The following is a 26,683-nucleotide window of genomic DNA, read 5'->3' as shown; positions in this document are numbered from 1 at the left end:
CCCTCCCTCCCTGTGTTATCAGGCCCTTACCTGGTTATCATTGCTATTCATTGCTGTCTCTGTTCAGTGTTTCTTAGCATAATAAAAAAGCATGAATTGAGTACAAGAGGCTCTTTATTCACTGTGCACACTGTGGCTGGTGGAGGGTTAGTTTACAGGACAGTACATGCGAAAAGGGGGGCAGGTTGGTGAGGAACAACACACAGAACTGTCACATCAGTGTTGGATCATTCATGAAACTGGTTTTCAAAGCCTCTCAGAGACACAGTGCACCTCAATGTGCTCTTCTTATTGCCCTGGTGTCTGGCTGCTCATAACTGGCAGCCAGGCGATCTGCTCAACCCCCCACCCCCACCCCGCCAGAAACTTTCCCCCCTTACTTTCACAGATAGTATGTAGAACACAGCAAGCAGCAATAACAATAGGAATATTGCTTCCGCTGAGGTCTAACCTAGTTAGTAAACTGCCAGTGCCACTTTAGATGTCCAAAGGAACATTCTACCACCATTCTGCACTTGCTCAACCTATAGTTGAACTGCTCCTTACTGCTGTCCAGGCTGCCTGTGTACGTCTTCATGAGCCACAGGAACAAGGGGTAGGCTGGGCCTCCAAGGATAACTATTGGCATTTCAACATCACCAATGGTAATTTTCTGGTCTGGGAAGAAAGTTCCTTCTTATAGCTTTCTGAAGAGACCGGAGTTCCTAAAGATGTGCACGTCATGTACCTTTCCTGACCATCCCAAGTTGATGTCGTTGAAATGGCCCCTGCAATCCACTAGCACTTGCAACACCATTGAGAAGTACCCTTTCCAGTTTATGTACTGGTTGGCAAGGTGGTCTGGTGCCAAGATAGGGATGTACATTCCGTCTATCACCCCACTACAGTTAGGGAACCCCATCACGGCAAAGCCATCCACTATGTCCTGCACATTTCCCAGTGTCACTACCCTTCTTAGTAGAAGTGAATTGATTGCCCTGGGTACTTGGATCACAACAGTCCCCATGGTAGATTTACCCACTCCAAACTGATTTCCGACTGACCAGTAGCAGTCAGGCATTGCAAGCTTCCACAGGGCTATCGCTACTCGCTTCTCAACTGTCAGAGCAGGTCTAATTTTGGTATTTCTGTGCTTCAGGGCTGGGGAAAGCAATTCGCAAAGTTCCATGAAAGTGGCCTTACGCATTCGAAAGTTATGCAGCCACTGCTCCTCATCTCATACCTGCATCACAATGCGGTCCCACCGGTCTATGCTTATTTCCCTGGCCCAGAAGCGGCATTCCACTGTGTCCACAAATCTGGCTGCCGCTGCCAGTATGTGCGAATTGCTCCATTCCATGGCTTCCAGCACAGCTGTTTGTGTGGCATCACATTCTTCCGCGTGGCTGCTCCTGGCTATGCTCTGCAAATACCGTAGGACGATGCGCGAGGTGTTTGTGATGCTCACAACAACAGCGCATAGCTGAGCGGGGTCCATGCTTGCTGTGCTATGGCATCTGCACAAGTAACCCGGGCTTAGGTGCGAAAATGATTGTTTGCTGTTGCTTTCAGGGAGGGAGGGAGGAGCCAAGTGCATCATGGGAGGCTGACGATATGTACCCAAAACACCTCACAAAAATGTTTTTGTTCTATCAGGCATTGGGAGCCTAACCCAGAATTCCAGTTGGGAGCAGGAACTGTGGGATAGCTGCCCACAGTGCATCGCTCCTTGAGTCGATGCTACCCATGGTAGTGGGGATGCCCTCCGCCAATGGAATGTACATAGTGGGGAAATACACCATTGATTTTGTAAAATCAGAGTTTACAGGTTGCCTTTAATAAATTTGACCTAATTTCGTAGTGTAGACAAGCCCTAAGTCTTCTCTATTAATGCTTCCAGATCTGTGGTTCCCTGATATTACCTTAGCCTCTGACTCTCAGGTGACTATCACTTCACCCACATAAAGAACACAGGGTTTATGTAGGTGAAATGCTGGGATGGGAGAAGGTCTGGGAAAGCAAAGCAAAGCAAAAAAAAAAAAAAAAAACCAACCACAAAACAACCAGCTACCCTAACCTGGAGCAGGGCTTGGGTGAGCAGTGCAGTTCCACCATGGCCCTTTCTTCAGACTACTATGGATACTACTGCAGCTCCCTCATTCCTTTAATGTGGGGTGGTGGAGCTAATGGATCTTTACAATGCATTTCTCCCTAGAGCTGCCCTGGTCTGCACCCCATGGTTCCTACACTAGTCTGACCTGATACATTTGCAGTGCCAGCCTATAGAAAGCTGAGGAAGAGCCCCAGCCCTCTTGCATGGTTTTGGTGGTGTATGACCCCTGCAACAAGGGGGAATTTACCGTTTGACACAGTACCTCTCCAATGTCCAAAATGCATGTATAAGTACCAAATTAATTAGTGACTCCTTAAAAGAGTCTGGGATGGCATTTGGTCTTCCATTTTAGTCAGTTTTCAAATGGTCCGACTTAGAGGCTGTCTTCTTCACTCACTCATCATTGGATACCTAAACAAACTACTAATAGTTATGATTATAAGCTCAGTTATTATAATTATGGTTTAAACTTTTAACATCCTTTTGTTCTCTAGAAATAATCTTATTTACCTATTGACTTAGACCTTGAGTTGCCAGTTCCTCAGATAGGATTAAAAATGTTGGATTTCTTTGCTCATCAAGTTGGTCTGCTTTCATTGTGTCTTATTGATAAAAAACATATAAACACATTTTTCAGGTGTTCAATTATTGAATACTTTACATATCACCATAGAAAATTTTCTTTCCATATCTTAACTCTAATATCATTTAAGATAGCTTGCATTTTCCCAAAATTTGTTCTACTGCCATTCAAAGTCTTTGTTTTCATTTGCTCTCTTGTCAATTCCAGTTATCATACCTAATTCAGTTGTGATCACTGTTATTCAGATTCTGTTTGACTTTTCATTATTCCTTCTATTGAATCTTTGGATGATTGGAAGAGCATGGAAATGAACTTTCTACTAGAGTTCTGTGGGGTTAAATCAGCTTATGTTGTTGTTATTGTTGAAAGGGTTTTTGTTTGTTTGTTTTTTGCAACAAAAACAATGTGCTAACTAGTTTTCACTGGTGCAGTCTAACAGATTATTGCCAATAAAACTGCTTTTTACTCTCAAGTTTGCTTCTCTGTCATTAAAAAACAGTAAATTTAGAACCAATATAAGGAAATGCTCCTTTATGCAGCATATAATCAACCTGTGAAATTCACCCTCATAGGAGGTCCTCAAGCCAAAATCTCCAGCTGAATTTTAAAAAGGAGTGGGTAATGTTATGCTCCTAACAACACTGGTAGCTACACATGCTAAGATTAAATGATAAAGGTAAATCAAATATCATATTTCAGGGTATAAGTGGATTGCATGCAGGTGTCAGGAAGACACCTTTTTCTGTGTGCAATGTTATGAAATTGCCTAAATGTGTTAATGGGATTTGATGCAGCTGTGTTGTTTTTTCCCCCTTTCCCCAACAATTGGGGGCTAGCTCTCAATCTGCTACAACAGATGCACCAATGGTCTGATCAGGTCTGACAAATCCTACCATCTCATCGCTTCACTCTGTGACATGGACTGGTTTCTGTCAGGTGTCAGTTCATCCATGAAGTGATTGCTTGTTTAGCAGGTATCCCTTTATACATGAGAAGAGCTTCCTAGAAAAATTAGCAGGGCCATTATATTATCCTCTTTCAAACCGCTCTTTAAAAGTCATCTATGCCCTGATATCACTTGACAATGGTCAGCAGATTGTGTGCTACAATCATGGTTTATCATGCTGCTCATAATCATCTCATTGTTACCTTGAGCTTCCCATGTCTTTGTCATATCCCCCCTTTCTTTGTTGTAAACTCTTTGGGGGAGGGACTGTTTTTATGTCATGCATTGTTATAATTTGTAACAGAATGGGGATCTGATAATCCTAAATACTAATAATAACAATGATGGAAGTTCACACATCAGAAAACACAACAGATACAGTATTATGGACACATGTATGCTTTGCCCACCTGCTATTTTTTACTTTTTCTCTGTCACCTAACTGTGTAATTATGCAGTGGGCGCAGTGAGTGTATTGACTCTACATTTTGATACCCTCTTTCAATGCACTCATTTGGAAAACTACATCTTCTAAATAAACAAGAACCTGTTTGACAGTTCAATTGCCTGCAACTGCATCATTTATCATACTTTTTCAGTTACTGTGTACAGATCTCATTTTACATGATCTCTCTCCAGCTCTTGATCCTATAACTTCCCTTAATGTCTCACCTCTCAACCCTTCATTTTTAACTATGTCATGCTAGCTCAGGATCAGTAATTTTGTTCTTCAGAAGCTGAACAAGCTGACACCCCACAAAAGCTACTGGGTGCCTTAGTCACCCAAGCATCATCCCACCTGCTGTTTAAAATCCAAAGGATCTTAGATTTTCAATTTTCAATTCCTAAATATTCACTGACCTAAATTTCCAAATATTTATAATGGAGAAGGGGAAAAATAAAATAAAATAAAAATCAAGGTAAGAGGTCTAACCCTTCATCTCACCTAGAGCAGCATCTTTTGGCTAATCTTATTGCAAGGTTTTAGTTATGCATATGGACCTTTGCATAATGGTGCCTTTGAAAATCCCCCCCTTGATTCCTAATACCTATATTGATGAGCTCTGTGGAAATATGATAGTTATAGACAGATGTGACTCCCATTACACTGAATGGAAATAATTACAATTTATGTGTTACTAAGTTACATAGACGGTATGAACAATGAATAATTTATCATAAATCCATAGCCTCAGAAAAGAAGTGATTCTGTTTTGCAGACATTGTGTACAAATATGTATAATAATTCTATTTAAATGTGCATTTTCAGCTGGTGTAACTCAAGCAAAAGTTTGCAAATTTTCTAATTTATTAATCAATAACTAAATTTGGAAATTGATTAACTACTCATTAATGGCTCACTAATAAAATAATGGAATTTATGAGATAAGTTAACTTATTGTGGCAACAAATGCTATGCCATATGTAGCACATTACAGATTCGCAAGGGACAAAAAAGAGTCCTTTTTTGTTTTTTGTAAATGTTATGATCTGCAGACTCAGGGATCAGATTTTTAGTTCCAGCAAATACATTCTCGATCCTGAATGCATGTTCTGAGAAACTGCTTTGTACGCGTGCACAACCATGCACCACTAGGACTTCAACTGGGGTCTCAGAGAGGACGATAATGTATTATCTAATAAGCCTTGCAATCAAACTACAATAATTAATACACAGCATAACTTGTGAAATATAATGGGGATGAACCAGAGAAAGGAACTTACTAACCTTTAAACAAGGCTCTTAATCCATTTGTAAAACAAATGCCTGCTATAATTCTCATAAGTCACTGCCTTAATTTAGAAAGAGAGCCTAATAACTTTCATTGGGCTACTCTCAGCTCTTTGGTCTCATGCTATTATGTTCCAATTTCCAAAATTGTAACATCTGGGGCTGGGCAGAAAGCTCCTCCCCTCCTTCCTTCCTTCTTCTTCCCCCTCGCTCTTCTGCTCCAAACAAACCTGACTGGTGGGGGGATGGGGCATGGATATGCCATTCTAAAACAAGGACACAATTAATTCTGACCCCTGGGAGGGTTGGGGGAATGAGCAAGTGGAGGGGGCAGGGTGGAGGACCAGCCTGGGAAGATTTGGAGAGGAAACAAAGGAAGAAGCAGGTGCAGGAAGAAGATCCCTGAGCTAGGTCAGAGAGGGAGCTGCTTGGAGGAGAGTCAGCTGCTAGCAAAAAGGACCATTACAAACACTGCCTAGAGCTGACCGAACAGTGGAGACCATGCAGCAGGAACCATAATTCTGAGCTCGCACTGCATACCAACAGCAGACTGCACAGACAGGTTGGAGTGACCCAAAGATGTGGCGGAGGAACTGCATTGGTGTGGGGCAGAGAGTCTGTGTCTCAGCAGGTGTGAGGGGCTGGGTACTGTATCAGGGCAAGGGAATCTAAGTAACCCCTGCTATAGATCCTGAACTATGTGTACTCCTGGCTTTGCCTGGGTTACATACAAGTGTTGTTCTATTGTTAACTACTTGTTCCAGGGGTTAAATCTGATACCCCTTCACCCAGGATGTTTGTTCAGAGGTGAGTGCCTGGGAGCTGGAAGCCCTCTCCCAACCCTGGGAATCCCCCAGCTGGCAATAACCTGTGGCAATAGCAGATCAGCAATAGGTTAGTCAGGGTGGAAATATCCAGTTGAGATCATGAATTGCAGAATGTATGATTACTTGCTTTGTGGCCAAGTGACACTTGTATATACTCAGTACAAGAAACTAATTATCCTCACCTCCAGCATCGTGAGCTGCTGAACAAGCTGACATACTAATTATAGAGCTAGCATTTGGGGACTTTGAAGTGTGGGTCCACCTCAGAACAGGCTGTGCCAATTGTCTAGGTGGGAGAGTCAGCTTCATGATGACAGGCTGCCAACCTGGAATGGAGAATCTGTATGGATAAAAGAATAAAATCCTAAGGTAGAAATAGAATGCATTCTAATTTGGTAGCATTTCGCACGCTGTCAGGGTTCTCTCCCCACTCTGAACTTTAGGGTACAGATGTGGGGATCCGCATGAAGACCCCCTAAGCTTATTTCTACCAGCTTAGGTTGAAAACTCCCCTATTCCTTGGATTAAGTAACGCTGCCACCACCAAGTGAGTTAAACAAACATTTAGGGAGGGCCACTTGGAGCCCTACCTTCCCCAAATATCCCTCCAAGCCCTTACACCCCTTTTCCTGGGCAGGCTTGAGAATAATCCCCCAAGTCCCTACACCCCCTTTCCTATGGGGAGGCTTGAGAATAATATCCTCACCAATTGGTACAGGTGAACACAGACCCAAACCCTTGGATCTTAAAATGATGAAAAATCAATCAGGTTCTTAAAAGAAGAATTTTAATTAAAGAAAAGGTAAAATAATTACCTCTATAAAATCGGGATGGTAAGTACTTTACAGAATAACAAAAGATTCAAGAACATAGAGGATCTCCCCTCTAGACAAAACCTCTCTCTAGATAAGACCTCCCTCTAGACAAGGAAAATCACAAGCCAAAATAAAAGTAAGCTAACACATTCCCCTATTATTACTTACTAATTCTAATTGAGTTGGATTGCTTGCCTTCTTGATCTGTCTCCGGCAAGCACACAGATCAGACAGACAACGAACAGACAAAAACAAAGCCTTTCCCCCCTCCCCAGATTTGAAAGTATCTTGTCCCCTTATTGGTCCTTTTGGTCAGGTGCCAGCTAGGTTACCTGAGCTTCTTAACCCTTTACAGGTAAAAGGAGTTTGTGCCTCTGGCCAGGAGGGATTTTATAGTACTGTATACAGAAAGGTGGTTACCCTTCCCTTTATATTTATGACACACCCACTCGTTTCGCACAGTTGTAAGTGACTACACCAGGTTCAGGACCACAGAGAGTCAGGCTCACTCAGCACACAGTGTTGAGGGAGATGAATGGGACAACTATGGCCTTGTCTACACTGGTGGCAGCGTGTAGGGTGTGTGTAGCAACATACCACAGTGAGAAGCAGGGATGTGCAGATCGCCGCTTCCCGCAGCTCCCATTGACCGGGAACAGCGAACTGCAGACACTGGGAGCTGCAGGCGGCTGTGCCTGCAGACGGTCAATGAAAACAAACTGTTTGGCGGCCCGCCAGCGGATTACCCTGATGGGCCATGTGCGGCCCGCAGGTTGCCCATGACAGCTATAAGGGGTATAATCCCATATGCTTCAGGGTATAAGACAATCACTTCTGATATTGGCCACTGTCAGAGAGAGGGCACTGGACTAGATAGACCATTAGTCTTATCACAGGGCAGTAATTACTGTAAATTGTGCATATGAAAGGGGAGTAAAACAATGATTTTTTAGCCTCCTAACTTTTCTTGGGGCACATTGATAATGACAATAAGATGTTATTGTCCACATATAACTGATTAAATAGTTTATTGGGATGTTTGCTTTCTGTTACAGCCTTTTTGTAATACTTGTTAAGTGGCCAAATCCTGACACCTCTACTCATATGGAGCAGCCCCTTATTCCATGAGTCATCCTGCTGAAATCAGTGGAACTATTTGTAGATGAAGGTGTTCCTCAACATGATGAAAATTTGAATTAGACTCTGGCCCCTATAATTCAAGGTGAAATTCTAGTATAAAATGTACCCTGTATTACAATCCTCCCAAGTTCTTTTCTCCATCCTCAAAACCATAGGCTAATACAAAGCACACCAGCATCCATTTGCAGTTTGATATCATCAGCATCTGAAATATTAAACCCTATTTGTTACTGGCATGCTATTAAATGCTCACTTTCATATTTCATGTATGAAATGAGATATTACAGAAGTCTCTGTCATCTTAAATGAAGTAAAGTGAGAGCTGTAAAAGGCTAGATGAGAACAATTACAAAACTCCCAACAATCCTATTTAGGTATTAGCAGTGCCAAAGAATCTGATTTTCTATTCTAGTTCATTTAATTTGTATGCTTAAGGAGAGGCTGAAGTGCATTTGGTAGATCAATACTCCACTGATGTTGATATTTGTCAGCATTTTCTTTACTTGATGATTTATAGGGTGCCAGATGCATTTATGGAATTCTTAACTCTTTGTCATGTCTCAATTTTCTCTAAGCAGAGAACTCTTATTGTTTATTACTCTACAGTTTTAACAAAATAAAAGACATGCCACATTAGATATTTTATAATTGTGTTTAAAGCAGAATTATGGTGCCTCTAGGAGTTATTAAGGTTGATGTTACTTGGCTTAAAATCTTGTACAACTGGTGAAAAAACCCTGCCCTGGTTAACAGAACAATGAAACAATTTGTAGCCAATATATCATTAATCATAAGAGGAATCAAGTTATTTTTTCTCTTTTAGCCCCAGAATTTCTTTTAACATAAAACATGACCTAAGGGAAACCAGATGCTGCTGGAAAAATTAAATCCAGTCATTAACTAAGATTGCCTTGCAGCTAGTTAGGAAAAGAGTTGGAACAAGAAAGTCATCTTCTTTCATGGTAACACAAGTCATCTAAGGCTAACATTTTAATTGAGTGATGTGATATACAATTCATAATAGACAAAAAACTATAGAAACATTTTATCATCATCATCATCATAATTAATACATAGATTTTATATAGTAATTTTCATCCCAATGTCTCAAAGCAGCTTAAAATAATACCCATTATAGAGAAGGGAGAAACTGAGGCACACAGGGGTAAAGTAACTTGCTGAAGATCATTTAGCTGGCCAGTGGGAAAGCTCTCAGTAGAACCTAGTTCTCCCAAATCCCAGTCCATTGACCTAACCACTGAACTACACTGCCTCATCAAGTATCAGGCTTGATTAATGACTGTTTCTCCAGTGATAGGCAGTTTTTCCTCAATGGAGTTAAATCAATGTAAACTTGGAGTAACACAGTGGTGAGCTAACCACAATATATTTATTAGCTACTATAACTGCATATACATTTTTAATTTAGCCCTAATTTTCAACTAACATGGGATATTATTTCAAACTCAAAATAGGCCAACTATCATAGAGCTGTAGAACACTAATTAAAATAATATTCACAGCAACAACAACGTTATCTAAAATCATTAGTTTTACAAGGCTTTTGACATGCTTCATGGCAAAATGAACAGTTTAATATTTTATTTATGGATTAGTGTAATAATATATTTCTAGATGAAATCAATATTGTGTTTTTATTGAGAACTACATAATTGTTCCCTGCAAAGAAGCAAAACAGAACTTAAGAAATGAACTACATAACTGCAATGGGGGAAAATAGCCTACGCTATTACTTCTGTTAAAGGACATGCATAACTCTATTCATGACTAGTCCCTACTCAGATGCTTAGAGTCATGCACATACTTAAGCTCCTTGAGAAATCGGGATCATTCTCTATGAGTACCTTGTGGATCAAGTCCACAAACAGTACACTAACTTGTCCAGATGCCAGATTTGTGGCAGGAGAAGGGAGAGCACAGGGATATACAGTGATAGACTATCTCACCATGTTGATCAATATATAAAGAAAATAAACATATTTTATTACTGGGAAGGCAAATATGTGACTACAGCTTTTATGTACTGGGATTTCTTAAATGGGTGGAGGTTCAGACCCTCTACAAATTTTATTTTATTTATTGGAGAAACAGCTCCCAAAGATATAAAAGCATAATATGACTGTTGATATTCTCACTGTTGTTTAGGCCTGCAGACTCAATCAAAGGGTTTCACTGCTAACACAGAAAAGGAAGGCAGAGCAGTAAGAGTACACAGGGTTAATCTCTGGGATAAAGGAAATTTTGAGTTGGTGACCTACAAAAAGAAACACATGAAATAGAAAGGGAAACAAATTCTCCTCTTCCAAGATATGGCCCCGATGACACATGTTAAATGAAGGGACTTGTTCAGTGTAAATAGAATTTCCAGACCAGAACATCCAGGCTCTTTTGGCTGTATCAGGAAAAGCTCAGAGTCAGACATAGAACAATTTCGTTTGGGGCAGTGTAAAGTCAGCAGAAAGCAGATTAACTAAAATGAGAAAGAAGAACTAAATGGAACATCCAGTGTACTTCTCTGACAAAGTGGAATTGAATCAGGCTGTAAACTATGTTTTAAAAGGGAAGACATCTTTCCCACTTTGATTTGTTGCATGCAGATTTGGTTTCCCAATAGGATTATAAATTTTGTGGAGCCTGTAATTTACGACACCATCCCTCAGAGGTGTTTGTCCAAAGTTTTCTTTAAAAAACCTCCAGTGAGGGCAATTCCACAATTTCCCTTGGAAGTCTATTCCAGTGCTTAACTGCCCTTATAGTTAGAAAGTTTTGCTTAATATCTCACCTAAATCTTGCTTGCTCCAGATTAAACCCATTCCTTCTCTACTGTCTTCACTGACCATTGAGAGTAATTGATCACGGTCCTCTCTATAAGAGCCTGTTATCAGATCTCTCCCCTGCCCCCTCAGTCTTTATTTTTTTCTTCAAGACTAAACCTTTCCTCATAGGTCAGGTTTTCAAATCCTTTTATCGTTTTTTGGTTCCCCTCTGGACTCTCTTCAAATTGTCCACGTCTTTCCTAAAACATGGCGCCCAGAACTGGAACAGTGCTACAGGTGAGGCTGTCCCAGTTCCCACTAAAGCAGGACAATTATCTCTCATGTCTTATGTGTGACACTGCTGTTAATACGTATGTTAATGCTACATATAAATCAGTAAGAGCTTCCCAGGTGGCAAAAACTTCCCTTTAAACTTTCGAGGTAAAATGCTATATGCTTTATTTTACATAGGTGCCAGGAGCATCTAGTGACTGTGTTTGACTTTTTTTTTTTTAATCTAAAAAATTGGTAGCTTGGATTAGACTTGCATTATGCAACTACTGTAAGAAAGAAAATCCAAATAAGTATGCAGCAAACAGTACAGAACTTGGTTCAAAATCTGAATCACTTCAACTCCTTTGCAGCACTTGGGACTCCATTCACAACTTCTTAGCAGACTACCTCCTGTTGCTGTGCTGCTGCCTGGTAATCCCACTGATGCCTGCTTCTCCAAAAGGGCAGGGCTTCTTCAGGAACCGTGCTTCCCTGACACACACAATGGGCTCTCAAATCTTGGACACTACATAACAGTTACAAATGCTGTTTTAGTTCACAGGGAAATGGAGGAAGGTCATGTTGGATTCCTATCCCTACCCACGCCTAACTAGGTCCACCAGATTCTTGCAGAGCACCTAAAAAATAGGGCTTCCATGAGACTTGGTACTACAGAATACTGTATTTACAATAGCTGTTTGTAACCAAGTTCTTTTCAGCTTTAAGGATTGCTATATTTCAAGAAAAAGCAAAAGCTTTGGCTATTTTTTTTTTTTTTGGTATATGTTTCACTTTCTCAAATCTGTTAGGCTCTGGCATGCTTTGGAACCAGAAGTATCTTTTTATTTGGAGAATAGAGAGAATAGTCAAATGAAATGTGAAAATCCTAAATGTACGTATATAAAAGAAACCGAGTAACTAAAATCAGTGCATCAGGAGTTTGGTCAACTTGCTAGTTCCAAATAATAATTGTCTGATTTATGGAGCTCCAGAACTCAGTCCCACCACAAACCCCACCCACCTAACCCCCTATTCACAGATCCAGTTAGACTCACTAGTAGTCAAGGAAATCAAGGGGTGGCTCTTCTCAACTGGTCTGCTCTAGTTCATAGAAAACCACTCTGACAGGTTCCACTTCAGGGTGCAACTACCTGGTCCAGGTCTGGGATATCAGCTCTGTGACGGGTTCCCCTGGGTGTGCCACCTGGAACCGGGTACCACCAGCCTGGGCTCCCTTTCTCACTGTGCTCCTGTGACGAGCTTCAGACCCACTCCCAGTCCTACATTTCTACCAGCATTCACACAGGTAGGGACACACCCAGTTGCAGTTACGTGCAGGCTCTCTGACTAGCCAGTGCACAAACCAACAGCCAAGGTAACTCTCAGCTCCCCAGGCATGCACCCCCTCTGAAGCATAAACCCAAATTTATACCGTCTTGCACAGCACAGGGAACTGTACAGTGTAAGCTCATAGAGTTCGCCCCCGGCCCCCAATGTGGAGAGGAATATGCAACAGCCTTTGCCCCTCGAGCTATGATTTCCCACACACTTCACTCCAACTCACTGGTTTCGATAAAGCAAAAACATGTTTATTATCTACAAAAGATAGATTTTAAGTGAGTATAAGTGATACCAAACAGATCAAAGCACTTGCTTTACAATTTGGAATCCCTAGGTCTTTCATGACACAGGGCAGGCTAGAAATCCCTTTAGCCTGGGTCCAGCACTTCTCCCAGTTCAGTCTCTGTTCCTCAGGTGTTTCCAGGAGTCTTCTTGTGTGGGGAGTGAAAAACTCCTGATGATGTGATTCCCTGCCTTATACAGTGTTAGCATATGGCGGGAACCCTTTGTCTTAAACCTCAGTTTGTGGAAAAACACGGACATCCCAAGATGGAGTCCAGAGTCATGTGGCCTGGTCACAGGCCCGTGCATACTTTGCTGAGTCATAGCAGCCATTACTTACAGGCTGTCTGGAGCATTCTCAGGGAGGCTCACCAGGTGGGAGATAAGCTTCTCCTAAGGCCTGTTGTTTTCCCTAACGGCCCATTACTCTGAATAGGCCCTTCCCAACCAGCTATCTAGCATGAAAGCATCTTGCCTAGTGGGCGTCACCCAGGTGTAACTACATTTGAAATACAGATACATAGTCAGTATTCATAACTTCAGATACAAAAATGCTGCATGCATAAAAATAGGATGATCATATTCAGAAAATCATAACTTTTCTAATGATACTTCACATGACCCATCTTGTACAAAATGCATCATCATTATGCCATAATCATATCATAATAATATAACTATGAAGAATATGGGGTGCAGTGTCACAAACTCTGCTTCTGCTCACCTGGTGGACCCGGGCAATGTGAAGACAGCTCTGAATCACTGCTGGTCTCAGTGGGCTTTGCTGTGAAGTCAGCTCTGCTCTGGTCATCTGGAACTCCATAGTCACTCCACTCAGGACACACAATGTCAAGATGCAGAATCTAGAACAAAAATAGGACCCTTAGACAGACTGTCTGATCCTTGGGCCAGAGCTGCTAGTCTCTAAGGCAGAGCTCTTCTTCCTCTTGACTTTCATTACCAAACCAAAGTCCACTACCTGTGCATTCAGGGCAACCCTCTCACTCTACAGCATATCCTGCACAATTCAATTGCCTTTTCATTAGTACAGAAATATTAATAATCTCTCATGTATACAATCAAAACATAAATTCCAACCAAAGCTACGAAACTCAGTACCTGGAATTATTGGTAAGGAACATTATAATTCAGGCAAATGAAGGTGGCCAGAGCTGGATTTCCCCTATAGAGGGAGCAACTAGTTCTATCTCTCTGAGTCTTCTGACCATGGGGCTTACATCTCCATTAGCACTCAGAGGCCCCAACCAAGACTGGGGCTCCATTTTGCTAGCTGGTGTACAGTCATATAGTGAGGAACAAGAATTTATAGCCCAAATAGACAAGACAGAGAGAGGGTGGGAAGGGAAACACAGACACAGAGAGGTAGAATGAGACAGCAAGTCATTCACAGAGCCACAAATAGAATCCAGGTCTCCTTATACCCAAACCAATGCATCAACCTCCAGACCATACTGCTTTACATTTCAATGGATTGTTTTGCAAAGAATATATGCCGACAGGTTGAGTTTAATTTAGTTGCATGTACTTGCTATTGTTCTCTCCTCAACTCTTCCCATATTAAGAACTGTTAAGATAAAATGCATAAACACTTTTTGACTCTCTCTTAAGATCAGGAATTTCATGCACTGATTGATTCCAGTTTCTATTTCAGAAGGCCCCTTTTATGATTATCTTTTGGTGTTTCTCAAGAATCAATTCCAAATTTATGTGAATTCTTCTCATTCCCCCCATCACACACACACCGTATGCTCTGTTCTCCTATCAGTGACTCATTTACTGTTTCTCCTTACATTTCTTAACCGTCTCTCCAGAGGCTGCTTAAGAAACTTTACCACCCTACGCAAAACTTCAGTGTGCCTTCACCAGTTCAGACAGCCTGTATTTTGGAGTGGAGGGGGCAGTAGCTGTGGCACTTACTGGGAGGATCTCCTTCTCCTGGGACCTGTGGTGGGGTGGTGCCAGCAAGGAGCTGTGGGAAGGGGGCTCTGCTTTGGGAGGCAGTGGAGGCTGGGTGCCAGCAGGATGCAGAAGGGATTGTATAGGAGGTAGGGACGGTAGGTGTCTGTGGGAGACTGGGGGGACTATGAAGGGTGCTAGGTGCCTCTGGGAGATGGGGAGGCAGGGGTGCCTCTGGTTCACTCACCCCCTTCCCCCATGCACACACCATTGAGCCCAACAAGATAAGAGTTTCCTCCCTGCTGCTGCTTCCCACCATCAAATCTGGCACCCCTGCAGTGGACATGCATAGATACCTCTCTAAGCAAAGCTGTCCTGCACCTGCCTGACCTGAACAAACCACATCGATGTAGTTTGAGCCAGCATGGTCTACACAAAAAGTTAGTGTATTACATGTTAGAGCATCCTGCAATTGATACCCCCTGTCACTTTGCCTCAGTGGGTCACAGCTGAGACTACCATATTCAGGACAAATTGTTGAGAAATAGTACAGACTCACCCCAAACTGGTGGTTATTCTGCCATTAGTTATACCAAGCTAGTAACAAAAGTAAAGGTCTGTCTCACCACACTGGTTAACAAGAAGTCAAAACTGCAGTCTCCTTAGGCATTCCATCCCTTATTTCATCACCCAGACACTAGACTTTATGATGAGTAGTTAATGAAAACCAATTTAATCAAACAAAGGGTTCTTCTGATCTCCAGGAATCAGCCACATAGCCAGGTCAATATACAGCTGATTGTCACGGGCAGGAGGCAGCGGAGGGAGGGGGGGCCTGTGTGCTGAGTCCTCGCTCCTCCCCCCTCCCTCATGCCCCCTGAACACCGCAAACCAGCAGATTGCTGCGGGCAGGAGGGAGGGGGGAGAAGCAAGGACGCGGCGCACCTCCCCGCCCCCTACCTCCTGCCCACGGCAATCAGATGGCTTGCGGTGTTCAGGAGGCAGGGAAAGGAGGGGGAGCCCTGCGCGTAGTGTCCTCGCTCCTTCCCCCTCCCTCCTGTCTCCTGAATACTGCAAGCCAGCTGATTGCCGCAATCGGGAGGCAGGGGAGGGAGGGGGGAGGAGTAAGGTGACCAGATGCCCCGATTTTATAGGGACTGTCCCGATTTGTGGGTCTTTTTCTTATACAGGCTCCTATAACCCCCCACCCCCTGTCCCGATTTTTCACACTTGCTGACTGGTCACCCTAGGGAGGAGCGAGGACGTGGCGTGCGGAGTAAAGGGGAAGTAGGGGGGAAGAAGAGGCAGGTTAAGGGCGGGAGCTTGGGGGAAGGGGTGACGTGGGCAGGCCGAGGGTTGAGCCCCCCGCCCCTGGTGCTTGCAGAGTAGGGAAAGCTGCTGCTGCTGTTGCGCAACGTGCTTCTCCTACAGCACCTTCAGCCTCCTTGCCTGCCTCATTGTCTCCAGTGCCAGTGGGCTGTGCCTGTGTGGGGTAAGGCGGGGGCACCTCCCAACTATAGTACTGTACTGTACTGTACTGTATTGGATTCCAATTTCCCTGGAACCTAACCCCCCCATTTACATTCATTCCTATGGGGAAATTGGATTTGCTTAACATCGTTTCACTTAAAGTCACATTTTTCAGGAACATAACTACAACGTTAAGTGAGGAGTTACTGTATAACTCAGATCTTACCCAATAATCATGCTGCTGCCAATCCTTTAGTAACTGAAATCTAAAGGTTTATTTATAAGAAAAAAGAAGAAGAGAGTTAAAAATTGTTAATAAATCATATACATACAATCATTGCAAAGTTCTTGTATCAGGTTTGTAGCAGTGCTGTCATAGACTGCTGGCTTATAAAGTCTCTGGTAACTTCCAAAAGATTGGTGGGTCCTCAATCCATAGTTCAGAATGTTCGTTTTACTTGTAAGTCCATAGTCCAGAGGATCAGAGCAGGAAAGAGGCAACATGGAGATGATTCAAGGGTCTTTTATGCCCTCTGCCATGTGCTTGGAATTTTACTGTCCCAAAACAAAGCTCAGAGCACAGTTTGTGGAAAACTACTGGCACAAGATGGAGTCCAGGATCACATGGGCAAGTCACATGCCCTTACATGGTTTGCTGACTCACAGGGGCAGCCATCACTCATATTCTGTCTGCGGGGGGTCCACAGGAAGACTCATTGGGTGGGATGAGCTTCTTCTATGGCCCACTGTTAAAGTGTAGTGTCCTTAAATGAAACATCAAACTTGAATAGTCCATTCACAATGAGCTGGCTGTACTGGATGTAAACTACCTTGTGGGTGTTACCCCAGGAACAACACATTTAAGATATAGATACTCAGCCAATATTCATAATTTCAGATACAGTGATGATACATGGATATAAACAGGATAATCTTATTTATCAAATCATAACTTTTCTCTTGACACCTTACACGATATACTTTGTACAAGTTTTGTTTCAATTGTCTGTCAGTAGCAATATCAATGATCTACATGGTCATATTTCAATCATACAGCATCACACCTCCGTAGACTGAGCTGCAGGACCATGTAAATCACTTCTCCCAGAAATCTGCCACCCTAGGCAGCTCCATCATTTGCCTATAGCTAGAGCGGCCTCCAAATGTCTCAGTATTGGATGTGATTGTGCCCCCTGGATCCAAGCACAAAGAGGATCCTTCACATGTGGTGCACAATCCTAACACATGGAGAGGGGAATCAGCTGCCTCCATGGCACCATTCCCTACCCCTTTTCTCACAGAGAGCGCTGTGCCGATCTGAAGAGCTGTGTGAGGGGAAAAGGTGGGGAATGGACAGGCTTGGGGAGAAGTGGGAAGGTTAGAGTCAGAGTCAGGATTCACATGTCTTCCTCGCACTAGCTCTGTGGAGATCAGAGAGATATTACAGCCTCGGCTGAGATCCCCATTGATGATCTTCCTCTAAAAAGGCTCCAGGTCACCTGACAGGTGCAGAAACCCTGCTAGTGTGGCGGCAATAGAGTTTAAGAGAGGCCACCAGAGGCATAGGATTAGCACATATTCATGGAGCTCATGTCTGGATGGCCTGGGCCTGTGCTGATCTCCCAGAATCTGTGAGGTGAGTGGGCTGGCCCAACACCCTGTTCCAGAAGGGGGCAAGCACTGGCCTCCCTTTCCCTAGTGGAATGATTTGGAACAAGTCTCTGCAAGAGAAAACAGTTTTTTACTGCTTCCTGTGGGATTTTGCCATGCAAATAGGCTATCTGGCCCATTGTCTGGTAGCTGAAATTGGACATGGGTCTGGATCATGCATTATGGCCAATGGGAGTTTTGCACTGACATCGCTATAATTGGGATCAGGCCCTTGATGTACACCTGGTCACAAAGGAAATGTGTTTTATTTTATTATTATTAATTCTTTCTGTTATGGTAGCACCTAGGAGCCCAAGTCATGGATCAGGGCCCTGCTGTGCTGAAGGGCTGTACATACAAAAACCAAATGGTCCCTGCTCAAAGGGGTTTTGTGCAATATATGCACGGTGGATGATTATGGTAAATTCTCCTTTGATAACATCCCAGAAACTGTTTGTACTCAGCCAGTCCCAGAGATTGTTTTTCCACATTCCTACCTGTCTTGAGCACTTCTGACATGTTTACTACACCGCACTACCAATATGTATATTTCATGCAAAAATAAAGGAATGTTACAGTTATAAAGATAGGCACTCGAAATGGTAGAATTAAGGTTATCCATGCAATCTTAACTCAACCCCCTTGTGCATATGCATTGTCATGAGCCTTTAATTACATGATTACAAACTAGGAAAAATGATTTTCTAAACTTAAAATATCCCTTTAATTTGCCCCTGTATATACTTTAATACGTTTCTAAGGAGTAGATGGTGTTCTGGGGTATACCTCTTTCCCTATTTTCTAATCAAGGTTTTTTAGAGTCTGCAAGGAACGTAAGTCTATTTCTGACATTAGGAGATATTCTCCAAGGACTCTTGAATTCATTTCTCTTGAATCATACCTCCCTTCTGAATTCAGATGTTTTTAATCCAATGCTGAGACAATGTTGCCTACTTTAGGTTTATTTCAGCTGACATTTGTCAACATGTTATTTTAGAAAATGCTATTCGTGTAGAGCCGGGGTTCTCAACTCTATTGCACTGCAGCGCCCTTCTGACAACAAAAATTACTACATGACCCCAGGAGGGGTGACTGAAGCCTGAGCCTGCCCAAACCCCTCCAGCCAGGGCATGGGGGCCAAAGCCCAAGGGCTTCAGCAAGTCTAAGGCTACATCTACACTACAGGGGGGGGTCGATTTAAGATACGCAAATTCAGCTACGCGAATGGCGTAGCTGAATTCGACGTATCAGATCCGACTTACCCTGTTGTGAGGACGGCGGCAAAATCGACTGCCGCGGCTCCCAGTCGACGGCGCTTACTCCCACCTCCGCTGGTGGAGTAAGCGCGTCGATTCAGGGATCGATTGTCGCGTCCTGACGAGACGCGATAAGTCAATCCCCAAGAGATCGATTTCTACCCGCCGATTCAGGCGGGTAGTGTAGACCTAGCCTAAGTCATCCCTGGTAACCCCATTAAAATGGGGTTGTGACCCACTTCGGTGTCCCAACCCACAGTTTGAGAACCGCTGGTGTAGAATGAACATGCATCCAGAGGTCTGGGAATGGACGTGTTTTTTTACAAATCAGTACATAAATAAACCTCAAAGTTTAGCAGAAATCAAATTAGCTCTCAAAGTCACAGATGTCATTGTACAAAACTTTGCATATGCTAATCAATACCAATGAACCCCATTTTGGAATAATGACAATGCGTGAAATTCTAAGACCCCAAAGTTATTACCATTTAAGATTTGCCCAGGCATTGAGGCCTTTCAAAAAAAAATATGGAATGGAGGGATAAGAGAATAAAATGCAAAGTTTGATTTTTATCAATAGTCTGAGAAAACTCTGAGTTGCTGCAGCCTTTTGCAAGAGTGAATCACTGGTTACAGCTAAAAAGAATTTCCCTGTCTGTAAATGAATGATTTTTTTTAAAAGCATATTAAAATATCAAACATTGATATTATATGATGTGCCAGATACAGTAATAAAATTGGGAACCTGATGGAATCTAAAGTATAATTAAAAGGTGTATAGAAGAGAAGTTGGCTATAAGTGATACAGCTTTGCGCAAAATATTGTAAACATTAATGACAGGATTTACCTCATGGGATATCCTGTTATTGTTTGCAATCAAGCATGCTTATACTTTTGAGTTAGTGAAATACACCTGTGCTGAAAGAGGCAGTAAATAAAAGGAACTGAAGCCACACAAAGTGTGTTTATAAAGACACTTGACCACAGAGTGGAATAAACAGAAATGTAACTTTTTTATTAATAATACACAGACTCTGCTCAGCCATACATACCAAAATCCCACCATTGTTGTTAAAACAAGGAGCACAGAAGTGGAAGACTGATACAACTGTTCTGGCCTGCTGGGGAACAACAGTTCTTGAAGTGACTTTGCATTGTATAATGGACTGTGGAAACAAGTTTAAAGAGCATTAGAGAATATGGACTTTGTATAAGCTATATGAACTTTAAACTAGATATTCAGAAGCTAGCAGTCTTGATGGAGAGATTGCAACTTGAGCAAGCATAACTGCAAAGCTGGCTAAGGAATGCACTGCAAAGGGGCCCTTGGAAGTTGCTGACTGGAGCAAACCAGAGGTAAGTTGCTGACTGGAGTAAACCAGTTGGTGTTCAAGGTATGCCCCAAGATGGCTGACCTAACCATTATGGCCTAAATTGTCTTACACAAGATGGTGTGACAAGATGTATTTTACAAAAAGACTGGAAAATTCCAGTCCCAGTTGCAAGCACTCAAAAGGTGATGTCTCATTCCCTGATTGGATGATGAGAGAGGATGACTCTTATTTTGGCTGGACATTTTGAATCATCTGAAGATGTATGAGTCACCATCTAATTGGTCCATGCTAGCATATCCAAGAAAAGGAAGCAACTTGGATCATTCAGCAGAAATGAGATAAAGTGGCCTGTCGCCTTCAGAATATCACCTCAAAAAGCCGAAGACACCTGAAAAGGAGAAGACTAAGGTCCTGCACAGCCACCTGGAAGTCCTCCAGGTGACATTATGCACCTATATCGGGTAGGCATGTTTAAGTGTCTCTATTTTTCAGCAATTCAGGCTGCTTGCTAGTGCACTGGCAAAAGATTATAGTTATGTCCATCCTTCATTGCATTTGTGTTTGCAGTGTGCCGAGCTGAAAGCTGATGGCTGAGCAAGGAGCTGGTGATAAGTAACACAGACTTTCTCTTGAGTGAAAATTCAAATCTGTCAAATGACCAGTTCCTGAAACTGGGTATCTAATTAGTAAGGAAGTGTACTTGCTTCCATATAGGTATTAGATTGTCACATAGTTACAGTGTGGCTTTGTTTTATAACAGGTTCCAGTCAAGATTGCTGTACAGCAGCTTTAAACCTGAACAAGTTACTGTTGTTAACTAGGATTATACAACATTGTACAGGTGTCTATCATAGTTAATGTTTTCACACTGCCTTTCAAATTCTAGGTGTATATAGACACAAAATGAAACCAACTGTGCAAGCTTTTTGAACTGCACTTAGCCTCTTCAGTTTGTCATAAACTTAGGAGTTTGTTAGATAGTTAGGTGTGTTAGTCATATTCTGGGGCTAAAATTGTTCATCAGGAAATAGGTAACAACTGTGAACTAGTATAGATCCATTGGAAAGGAGACTGTAGTGAATTGGCATGTAAGGAACTGACCAGATTGTCTTGTGATCTAGCTTTGGATTCTTTTTCCTCTGTTGTTTTAGCAATAGCAGAGTTGATAACTAAGTAGAGAAAGCGAGGCTCTTATTCTGAGGGACTCTTTGTCAAAAATCTAAACAGTCACCTTCCCAAGATATTAAGTGTTAGTTTCTATTGTGGTTGTGTGATTTGGTTCTGAAATCCAGAAATGATTGTCAACCAATTTTCTATTTGTGTTAGCCAAATCACAGTCTATCTTTGCCTTCTTAGATACAATAGTATGAGTTGCTGTTGTTAAGGCTGGTTAATAAAACTTTATAAAACTAAATTCAACTCTTGAGTCCTTTCCTTTAATTAACAAATTGAAATTAAAAGAACCCTAACAAAGGTGGTATGGCTAATCAGTTACACAGTTGCTTAATGCAGGTTGGTTTTAGACCCTATCTTTCATGTACAAAGAATCTGCAGAAAGACCAGTGTACCACTCAAGGCTCACTTATACTCTATTTTGAGCATTTCAATGGGGCTTCATTGAAAGATAGACTTGTGCTGAGCCTCTGTACAGGGATAAATTTCACCTTACAGAATATATAGGGCCTGATTCACCCCTACATTACTCCAGTTTTCTGTGTGTTTAACTAATGGCGTTACACTAGCTTAAAGCTGGAGTAATGTAAGTTTGAAGCAAGTCTCTATGGGCCCAAATAGCTCATCCCTTATCACAATACTTTCCAGGGACTTAAGTCTGCCAATGTAACTCTGATGTGTAAACATGCATAACTCTTCAAATCACATCTTAGATAGTACCAGCATGCAATTCATGGTGCCTCTGAGTGTGTGGTGAATGGCAAAAGAGGAGCTGGGGTATGGTCCCCTCTCCAGTCTCACAAAGCAGGACTGATGAACAAGGAGTAGCAGATTGTATGCCATCAAAGAATGCAGTAGCAAGCATGTTCTCCCTCAATTCCAAGTAGGGCAGGGAGGCAGAATTCCTAGTCTAAGCCTTGTAATAATGATCACTGCCTTATATCTCTTTTCACTACAATTTGGAAGCTCAGGACCAGATTTGCCAGGATGCTTTGACTGTAAATCCATTTTATCCATGCAGTTCAACTGGCTTTACAAGTGTTGTGCATCACTGGAGCAGCATGAAGCAGCTGGAATAAATTGGTGAACCTGGTCCTCTGATTTGTATTCAAAAGTTTGTTAAGTACAGGAAATAAAACAAAAATTGGGACACTTGCTATTTAGAGGATGGTGAATTAATTTAAATACCTAGGGCTCGATTTATAGGTACTTTCCAGCTGCTTTGTATCTGATTTGAGCATTACAGATAATTTGGAAGTCATGGGCCCTATGGATGCATCCAAGGGCAGAATTTTGTTTTAATCATGCATGTTTGTGAAGAGTCAGTCGTGTAATGGAAGCAAAAAAACTGTTACCAACGAGACAGTCTTATGGTGAAGAGTTTTATGAGCAAATTATACACCACTCTTTGGTCTTGAATTCTCCTGTCCTCTGTAAATTGGGATGTAACTTCCCTGAAGTTAATGGGGTTATACCAGCACAAAAAAGTGAAAGGAAATTTTGACCCTTTGAATTTTGCACTCACCTGTAAATAGAGCTGGGGAAAGTTTTGGAAAAATAGTTTATTCAACAGTAGTGCAGTTTTGGCCAGTCACAGAACAGTCAGAGGAGGGAGTGCTGGTGATAGTGCCGTTTCCCCACTATTTATATACTTTAGCCCAGTGGTTCAGAGACTCATTTGGGTTGTGGAGGGATCCCAGTTCAAATCCCTGATCTATAACAACCCTGAAAGAGAATCTTCAATTTACTGAAAATTCCAAAAAGATCAACCCAAACTGATTTTTTTCCAAATTTGTTAACTGCCACCGAACTTGAAAAATCAGTTATTCACCTAGCTCTATTTATAACTTTAGACTCTAAGATCTTATTATTTCCTTAATTTACACTGTAAGATCTTGGTCTTTCACAGTGCGAACAAAGTAAAGTAAAACAGTGATACTATTACCTGACAGGTATACTACAAAATACGACCCTATAAACTCAGTGCCGTTCCTTATCCTTTCCCACCAGGAACATGATTTCACTATTCAAGAAGTACTTTAACACCACTCTAACTATTGTGTTCTTTTTTGTTGCTAGGAAGTCTTGCAAATAACAATTATACCAGTTCACATGCCAAAGAGTTCCTGTAATGAGACTTTTATTCCTCACACTAAAAGTTTAAGATGTGACTGGGCCTTGAAATGAAACTTCAGCCAGAGAAGTATACTCTATCAAAAAATCCTGTGGCCATTTTTTTCCCTCCCACACAAAGGAAATTGTTCCAAGACTTAAACAAAACATACTGCTATCAGTTGTTCGCATCCCTAATATATTCTTTTAATGCAGACAGCTTTTTGAATTGCATTAAAAACCACAGGATTGGAGTTGTCATGAGGTGCATTTTATCAGCACAAATGAGGGGGTTTTGCCATATAAATTAGAGTGATTATTTCAACTCATGCTGTGATAGCTCTAAAGAGAATGAGTGCACATATATTATGCAAAAAGAAAAAAAAAGAACTAGTTCAAAAGTACCCTGCAATGATGTCTTGTAGTTTTCAGGTATACAGCTGAGCATTAGTATAGTCTTCAAATTTGTTTTCTGGTACTCTGAGGAAGTAAAATATAGTTGGGAAACTAGGTAATACTTTACTTGGAGCAAATATGCATGTGGTTTCATTTTTTATTGTAAACTATTTATATTTGTGAAGCGAGGTAGTTTTGCTGAGTCTAAAACAAAGAAAAAGAAGCAATTAAACATTTTGTATGTGGAGGATTCCTTTATGTACAAACCCATAACCAAAACAAGTACCATGAAGAGGAAACATATTATTTCCAAAGATGACTTCAGGAAGAAAAAGAGCAGAGGTTCACAATCATGTTACATGCATGCATGTTACTCATACTACATTAGCATTATAAATATGTACCTCCAGGACCTCTTTCCCACTTTGGGGCAAATTATCCACTCATATATGTGCTTTTAATGCCAAAGATGTTCTCTTTCCTCCTGTGGATACTCACAGACATTCACAGATCTTGCGGGTCCTGCTCGTCAATGAGTGGAAACAGTCTTTCTTCTACAGAGAACAAATCTCTCTGGCTTATTTTTCACCTTCCAAATAGCCCCTTGCCTCTCACCTCCCAATGGAGGACATTCCTAAAGTTGAAACTCATGAAGTTTCTTCTGCCCGATAGGGGACATTCCTACAGAGCGGAGAATATGTTCTAGCTATTGAAACAGGGTAGTTGCTGTGTAATGACTATCTGTGTACTGGAGCGGGTTGGGAACTATTTGAAAAAAACTTTTTTTTTTTTTGGTTAAAAAGTGGAGCTATGTCAGGAAAGTTTTCTCAGGTCCAGGATGGAATTACTGGTCAAAACCACAGAAAGGGAATCCATAGATGATCCATTAGTCTAGTGGTTAGGGTACTCAACTAGGATATTGAAACCCCAACTTCAAATCCCTAATCTGGAACAGAGAGTTGACCCTGGGTCTTACACATCCCAGGAGAGTCCTAATTACTTGGTTATAGAGTCAGTTTCCCTCTCTGGACCATTGAATATTTCATCATTTATATGAAGTGGAAGAGCTGTAACAGAAGAGAGGGAGACTAAGCATGAGGGAATCACAAATTTTGTGGAGCAGACAGAATTATAAAATATCAGGGTTAGAAGGGACCTCCAGAGGTCATCTAGCCCAACCCCCTGCTCAAAGCAGGATCAATCCCCAGGCAAATATTTACCCCAGTTCCCTAAATGGCCCCCTCAAGGAGTGAACTCACAACCCTGGGTTTAGCAGGCCAATGCTCAAACTCCTGAGCTATCCCTCCCCTCCCAAGGCCATAAGAATGATGACAAAGGAGGAAGTTGAAGGATATGCAGATGAGGCGAGTGACTGTGTCTCCACAGGGATATGTGGGAAAAGTCATTTCTTTATGTCTAACATAGCCAGAGCCATGGGCTAGGGCTGGGCAGAGCCTTTTGATTATTCCCTATCATGTCAGTCACTGGAGGGGAGGGTTAATAATGTTTCCTCGTGTGTGCCCTGAAAGAGGCAGCACTAAAGGCTCCCACCTCAATCTCTGCTCTGAGTGATGATATGGATGGGCTAATAAGGTTGCACAGGCAGTCCTAATTCTGGCATTTTCTAACTTCTAAGTGCTTCATTTGCAACTAACTTTATTTTAACCATTTTTCTGCGCACTTTCCTTCATTTTTAAAAATGCACACTGACACACCAGAAAGTCCCTCATGTGGAATTAGATTGACACCTACACAGGTTTTCAACAGGGTTGGACTCCTTGGATCCATAGCCCATATTCTGCTGCTTGGGATAAGAGAATACTAATGCAGGTTGTCATACTCTATTAAGAGCACAACAAAAGCGGCACGAGATATAAATTTTGCCAATGCATTTCATGGACACTTGTTGACAGCAGAGGAATGTTGAGACATGGGTATCTTGGGTTCCATTCAGGGAACCATAGGGGAGTGTTCTCTAGGGGTAACAGAACATTCTGCCCTTGTTCCTCCCTTCAACTTCTGTCCCTTCTTCCAGCCTGTCCATGTCCCATCTCTCTCCTTCACCCATCTCATTGTCCTAATCTGTTCCTTCTGTTGCTTGATCTGTTGATTGTATATGGATTATATTAGCTGAAGCTACCAAATATTCAGCCTGAGGCTGATTAACCATTTGGGTTGAATTTCCCAAGTGAGGAAAGTTCTGGAAAGCTATTAACAGTGGAAAAAAGGATCATACAATACGAAGTGTCAGGCAAATTTAACCATTGATGAAGCTACTAGTTCTGCATATTATATAGGCATAAGCTTTGTAATTTTCCATATAGATAGTATTATGCCATTGTTCAGTGAAAGACAACTATGCAATGTAAACTGAATGTGCAGCCGTGCAGAAAAATGATGGATCAATATTATCACTTCCCATACTCACAGGCACATTTACAAGTAAAAGTTTGCTTCCAAACCCGAGTTAGCTCACTCTGCTGAAAGAGTATTTCTACTTTGACAAGTGACTGTACATAAGGGGAAAAGAGAGTAATATGGGAAATCACAGAGGTTTACAAAATAA

Source organism: Emys orbicularis, chromosome 2 (genome assembly GCF_028017835.1).
Source record: "Emys orbicularis isolate rEmyOrb1 chromosome 2, rEmyOrb1.hap1, whole genome shotgun sequence".
In the NCBI taxonomy this organism is placed as follows: domain Eukaryota; kingdom Metazoa; phylum Chordata; order Testudines; family Emydidae; genus Emys; species Emys orbicularis.
Note: the sequence above shows the minus strand (reverse complement) of the source record.